This window comes from Sciurus vulgaris, assembly GCF_902686455.1.
Source record: "Sciurus vulgaris genome assembly, chromosome: 16".
NCBI classification, from domain to species: domain Eukaryota; kingdom Metazoa; phylum Chordata; class Mammalia; order Rodentia; family Sciuridae; genus Sciurus; species Sciurus vulgaris.
In genome coordinates, this window is record NC_136477.1 from 77,426,175 (window position 1) to 77,432,756 (window position 6,582).

Below are 6,582 nucleotides of genomic sequence, written 5' to 3' on the forward strand. Positions count from 1 at the left end.
CTCTTTCTATGAATCAGTCTCTTCCAAGCAGCATATTGTTGGATTTTTCTTTTTAACCCTATCTGCCAGTCTATGTCTTTTGATTGAGTAGTCCAGGCCATTAACATTCAGGGTTATTATTGAGATATGATTTGTATTTCCAGTCACTTGACTCGTTTTTGTTTTTTGAAATGACTTGGTTTCTCCTTAATTGGGCTATCACTTTTGGCTAGTTCCTCCCTTTGCTGATTTGTTTCATTGCTTTTCATCTCTTCCTCATGGAATATTTTGCTGAGAATGTTCTGTAATGCTGGCTTTCTTTTTGTAAATTTCTTTCAGTTTTTATTCATCATGGAAATATTTTATTTCATCATCAAATCTGAAGGTAAATTTTGCTGGGTGTAAGATTGTTGGTTGGCATCCATTTTCTTTCAGGGCTTGAAAAATGTTGTTCCAGGCCCTTCTAGCTTTTAGGGTCTGTGTTGAAGAATCTGCTGATATCCTCATTGGTTTCCCTCTGAATATAATTTGATTCTTTCCCCTCACAGCCTTTGAAATTCTGTCTTTATTTTGCATATTAGGTATTTTCATAATAATGTGCCTTGGTGTGGGTGTGTTGCAATTTTGTGTCTTTGGAGTTCTGTTAGCCTCTTGTACTTGATTTTCCATTTCATTCTTCAGATTTGGAAAATTTTCTGACATTATTTCATTGAATAGATTGTTCATTCCTTTGGTTTGTTTCTCTGTGCCTTCCTCTATCCCAATAATTCTCAAATTTGGCCTTTGATATCCCATAATTCTTCTAGATTCTGTTCATGATTTTTTACCATCTTCTCTGTTTGGTCAACTTTGTTTTCAAGATTAAATATTTTGTCTTCAATATCTGAGGTTCTGTCTTCCAGGTGTTCTATCCTATTGGTTATGCTTTCTATGGAGTTTTTAATTTGGTTTATTGTTTCCTTCATTTCAAGAATTTCTGTTTGTTTTTTTTTCTGTATCTCTAATTCTTTATTGAAATGATCTTTTTCTTCCTGTATTTGCTCTTTTTTCTGTTGATTGGTGTGATCATTTAATGCCTGCATTTGCTCTTTCATCTCCTCCTTCAATGCCTGCATTTGATCTTTCATCTCCTTGTTTGCTTCTCTGATTGTTTTAATTATGTACATTCTGAACTCTCTTTCTGCCATTTCTTCTGCCATGCTGTCATTGGATTTTATTGATATAGCTTCTAGGTTTGTTTGGTACATTTTCTTCCCTTGTTTTCTCATATTGGTCAGATATCAGTGGGACTCAGAGATATTGCAGATATCCTCTATTGGCTTATAGTATCCCTGTAGATTTCTAGCATATCACCTCTTAACCTTCAGTAGCCTGAAGTCTTGGAGGAAACTGATAATGCAGTGCTTCAGAAGAAAGCTACCCCTGGCCTGCTAGTGGGTGCAGAATTGTGGGATGGATGTGCTTCGAAAGCCTCTCACTAGTTCATGCCTACTTCGAGAAGCCTGCTGTGGACTGGGTCTGTCACTGGATGGAGGCAGGCTGCCCGGGAAAGCCTCAGGCCTCCATGCCCTGGTTCGAGAAGCTGCCTGTGGACAGGACCATGGCCACCACTGGGGACTGGGTGTGTGTGGAAAGCTTCTCACTGGGGGGGTCTGTTCAGAGAAGCTGACTGTGGGCTGGACCTGCCACCAGATGGAGCCGGTCTGCTGGGGAACCACTCTCACCACCCTGCCTTGGTCTGAGAAGCTGTCTGGGGACAGGGACCCACTGCTGGGTGTGGGACTCAAGGTAGGTTGTGCTCAGAAAGCCTCTCACTAGGTAGGTCTGCTTGGAGAAGCTGGCTGTGGGCTGGGCCTGCCACCAGATGGAGCCAGGCTGCTTTGGAAAGCCTCTGGTCTTCCTGTCCTGGTCTGAGAAGCTGCCTGCAGACCTGACCAGGGCTCACAGCTTGGGGCTGGTTGTGCACAGAAAGCATCTCACTAGGTGGACCTACTCTGAGAAGATGGCTGTGGGCTGGGCATGCCTCTGGATGAAGCCAGGCTGCTTGGGAAATCCTCTGGCCCTCCTGTCCTGGTCTGGGAAGCTGCCTGCAGACCTGACCGGGGCCCGCTGCTTGGGGTTGGGTGTGTGCAGAAAGCCTCTCACTGGGTAGTTCTTCTCCAAGAAGCTGGCCATGGAACTGGCCTGCTGCCGGATGGAGCCGGGCTGCTGGGGAAATCCTCTCACTGCCCTGCCCTCCTTTGAGAATCTGCCCACTGTCCTGGCCTGCTGCCCAGGCCGAGCTTCACCCAGTGGGAGCGACTCATCAAGTGTCTCTGAGTTTGTCTGAGTCTCTCAATACCTCCCCTTCTTGAATCCTGAGTTCTGGGGTGCCAGGAGATGCAGTCACCCTCTAGTCTGCCATCTTGTAACCCCTTCTAGAAATCATGTTTTTAAGATAAATTTTCTTCTTTGACATGCAAGAAGGACTTGGAATACTGCATTCAAAGAATCCAAAATAGAAAGTATCAAGTACCTAGCTCTAAATGTTTATTTTATTTTTTTTTGAGAAAGCTAAAGTGAAGGGGAAATGAGGGAAAAACCAAAGATATTAGCTAGGATTGGAAAAAGTGGCTTCTTTCTCTACAGTGCCCAGGAAACGATGATCTGAATGGGAATGGAATGAAACTGTGCCCTTGGGAAGTTTTTTAATCCTAATAGCATGATTTCTTTGGGCAGAGAGCATATCAGGAACCACAGTAAACTCTACTTCATCTGCAATATGGAGCTGGTTCCCATCCAGAATTTCACTGAAGTGGAAGAACATACGAGCATCATGATCCACGCACTTGATGAAACCAAAACCATCTTTCATGGCAGCAATCACACCCATTTCTCTGGCTTAATTAGTGAACTGAAATGTATTTGATAGAACTTCTATGTTAGTTGCTCGTTCTAATTTGTCACGTCGGTCTGTTGAAATATTAAACCTAACATGGTCACCTTCCAATAGGGTCACCTTGGATTTTGTATCTTTGTCTCCAAAGGGAAGTTCTTTAGGAATCACAAAGTCAACTTTGATTCGTCCTGGCAATGGGTCATTCTGGTTTTTACTGGGTACTTTTGTAAAACTGTAACTTTGGTTACAGTTCCTTTAAAATGTTCAATGCTGATATCTTCAAAAATGACTGTTCCTTGAGGCAAAAGTCTGACATCTGTTGCAACTTCTTTACCATTTCTGTCCTTGATTGTGAATTCCACATCATCTCCAGGCTGTAAGGTTTCTAGGTCACCTTTAAATTCACTATACTGAAAGAATATCTCTTTTACAACATCACCTCTTTCAATAAAGCCAAACGCCTCCTTCACGGCACAAACTACTCCCTGACAGCGGGCTTGCTTCTTTTTCAACAGCATAATGTTACGAGCACTTACAGCACCAGTATGTTTATTGTTATCAATTACAAAATTTATTTTATCTCTGGTTTCCAGCTGAACATACCCTTCAACATCTTCAAGGGTGTATGTCAGATAAAACACTTCCCCATTATGTTCGTAGCATACACTCCCTGTTGGACTCTGACCCGGGGCAGCTGGAGATGTACTCTCTAAGTCATGAGGAACAGCGCACACAACTTGTCCATTCATTCGTTCTTCAGGGTGGATTTCTGGTTTAATCTTCACCAATTTAATAGCAATGGGTTTCCCAGTCCGCCGGTCAGATGATACTTCGAATTCAACATCATCTCCTACTTTTAAGTCCTGCAGGTTGCTATTATATTGTGAACAGTGGAAGAAAAGTCTAGCTTGACGTTCTGAACACTGAATAAATCCATAAGAGGTTAACAGTTTTTCAATAACCCCAGTTTCGCGCAGTGCTGCTGAAGTACCATTGGGGTACCCATTGTGTCCATTGTTGTGGAGAAGGTTTGGATCAAAGCTCATCTCGCAGTGATAATCAAATATTGCACTTTCAGTAGTATTTGCTGATTCTTCTTTTTCAGCACACGTTTCAAAGGATGAAAGTTGCTAGTATTAAAAAAAAGAGCAAGAGAAAATGATCTACCAAGCTAATAAAGAATACAACTGCTGCTGCACCGGGCAATCTCACAGTACAGCACTGAAGAAAACAAAGACTACTAGCAGCGTTGGGAAGTGCTCTTTCAAAGCTGTTGAGTAGGCACAAACTTCTTGTTTCAGATCAAGTGTTGTGTCTTCAACTTAAGCGTACTCTTCTTTGGTCTTGTTGGTTGTTACAAGGTTTGTTCCTTGCCTGATCTGAACTTGAAGCAGCAGTTTCAGGTGGTAAAGTCTGTTCTGTTACACTTCATACCCAACAGCTCAACGCCCCCTCTCCAGCACCGCCATCACAAACATTTTTAAGAAGCTTGTCTGTATAATTGGGGTGGTGATCTTGAATTTTAAGAAAAAGTATCACGTTATTGACACAGCTTGTTAAAGGTACATTTGGAAATTTTTCTCTAATGATGATAAACATTGTGTATAGGTTTTTAAGAATATCCCCAACTTTAATGCTTATAAAATTAAGTCTGGCCAAATTTTTCTTTTGCCAGAAGCAATAATCCTGAGAGACCAAACTAAAAACCTGGTAAAAGGAAAAATACCTATGAATCAACAAATGTCTGAGAATTTGTCTTTAAATGAGAAAAAAAAATGTACATGGAGCTCTTTTAAAAGGTCTTTTAACAAGCAATCTTGAGAACTCATTTCAAAAAAATAGAAGTTGATGTACTAAAACAGATGTTTCAGCAGAGCTCCAACAGTCTTTATAAATACAGTGATTTGGAGGAATGATCCTGGATCAGAAGTGCTATTTCTTGTGTATGTACTTTATGTGTGCATGCCTCAAGTCAGTTGTCATAATTGTCTCCGTAATCTCCTCCTGAGTAACAGTCATAGCCACCCTGACTTCTGCCACTATAGTCTCGGGATCATCCATATCCATATCCATATCCTCCAGGTCAATTGTCATACCGGCCACACCAATAGCCCTGGTTCCCACCAACTCTATCTGTGACCATGTCCATGGGCCCCAAAGGCATCCCCTCTGGTGCCCGGCCAGACTTGCCTGCATGCTCCACATGGATCTGATGACCATCCAGGGACTCTCCATTCTTGGCTTTCATGGCATCTGAGGCATGTTCTGGGTTGGTGAAGTTAGTGAAACAAAACCCCGGGGTCGATGAGTCTCCTGGCCCTTGACAACAACCACTTCAGAAATAGGCCCAAAGCTGCTGAAGTGATTTTCCAAGACCTGCTTATCAGTATTGAAGTTGAGCCCTCCCACCAAGAGCATCTCTTCTTCAGAAGACATGGCAGTGAATTTAAATCCTAGAAATTAAAAAGTAGACAGACAGGAGGCTCTGAAGAGCAAGGAGAATAGGGAGGCTGCTCCATGGGAAGAATCCAGAAATAGTTTTAAATTGAACAATCATATGCAATGAACTCATCACAAAAATAATTGATCCTGGGATGTTATATGCACTGTTAAGACAGGAAGAACAGATAAGGCAAAAGCATAGAGGTGAGAGACATCACTGGATAAAACACAGTGGTTGAGACAGAGCTGGAGGCCCTGGTGAGACAGAACAGGATAGAAGAAGAGACTGTAGCTGCAGTCCCTGGCCACAGGGATAGACCTGGTTCATTTTTTTTTCCAACAAGTTCAAGAGTTAGCAATGACCTGGGGGAAGAACATTATTCATAGAAAATTTTATAATGTAATTGGATGAACCAGTTTCCACCCTATCCCACATGAATCCGTATTAAAATTTGATTCTGTTCAAGGTTCTTCTGTCTTATAAGCACTGAAAGTTGGGCACCTTCTTTAATGACATTTCCATTTATTTTTGTGTTCACTACATTACACACTAAAGTTGTTAATCTATTTCTGTCAGAAGCTGTAGTTATTGCTTTGTTGCATTATCTGAATTCTCTTTTTAAATAAGTTTTATTTTCAATTTGTTTATTTGTCTAAATTAGTATTACGTAGCAGCAGAATGCACTTTGATACAAAATATATAATGGAGTATAATGTCTCATTCTTCTGGTAATACATGATGGAAAATCTCTCCAGCTGTATAGCTATATATGTACACAAAATAATAATGTCTCTTTAATTCTACTATCATTCCTGTCCCCAAACCTCTCCCCTCCCTTCAATCCCCTCTACCTAATCTAAAGTAACTCTACTCTTCCCTGTCTCCCACATTGTGAATTAACATCAGTATAACAGAGAAAAAGAATTCAGCTTTTGTGTTTTGGGAATTGGTTTATTTCAATTATTATGATATTCTCCAGCTCCACTGATTCACTGGCAAATGCCATGATTTCATTTTACTTTAAGGATGAGTAATATTCCATCATATATATATATATATATACACATATATATATATGATGGTATATATGATATATATATATATATCATATATACCATTGATCCATTCAACTGTTGAAGGGCACTCATATATACCATTGATCCATTCAACTGTTGAAGGGCACATAGTTAGGTTCCATAGTTTAGCTGTTGTGAATTGAGCTGCTATGAACATTGATGTGGCTGTGTCACTTTAATATACTGATTTTAAGTCCTTTGGGTAT

At 40.8% G+C, this 6,582-nt stretch overlaps 2 pseudogenes across 2 annotated transcripts; both read right to left on the minus strand.

Moving 5' to 3' along the window:
• Nucleotides 1-2,569: 2,569 nt before the first annotated feature.
• On the minus strand, nt 2,570-4,320 carry LOC306646463 (cold shock domain-containing protein E1-like; annotated as a pseudogene). The gene has a single exon. The product of its transcript is annotated as a cold shock domain-containing protein E1-like (transcript).
• A 491-nt stretch (nt 4,321-4,811) lies between these two features.
• On the minus strand, nt 4,812-5,293 carry LOC306645887 (RNA-binding protein 3-like; annotated as a pseudogene). Its single transcript has one exon. The product of its transcript is annotated as an RNA-binding protein 3-like (transcript).
• Between the last annotated feature and the right edge of the window lie 1,289 nt (nt 5,294-6,582).